This window comes from Sinocyclocheilus rhinocerous, unplaced genomic scaffold (genome assembly GCF_001515625.1).
Source record: "Sinocyclocheilus rhinocerous isolate Xijiao unplaced genomic scaffold, SAMN03320098_v1.1 scaffold220, whole genome shotgun sequence".
Lineage (NCBI taxonomy): Eukaryota > Metazoa > Chordata > Actinopteri > Cypriniformes > Cyprinidae > Sinocyclocheilus > Sinocyclocheilus rhinocerous.
Window position 1 is genome coordinate 1,290,651 of NW_015666573.1, and position 331 is coordinate 1,290,981.

Consider the following 331-nt stretch of genomic DNA (forward strand, 5'->3'; position numbering starts at 1 on the left):
GTCATCTTTCAGTATCAAACGATGTGCAAATCCAGCATCGAACTGGGCCTAGTTTATAAAACGTTTGTCAACAAACACACTTGTGAAACTCCTTTGCTGCCCCGGAAAAACAAACTGTATGATATCTTTGGGAATAGTTACGCAATTTGCTTTTATGCAATTGTGTTAATAGTGTGCATAAAATGTGCTAATATAATTAAAATGACTGGGAGCAATACATATACAGTGGGTACGGAAAGTATTCAGACCCCCTTAAATTTTTCACTCTTTGTTATATTGCAGCCATTTGCTAAAATCATTTAAGTTAATTTTTTTTCCTCATTAATGTACA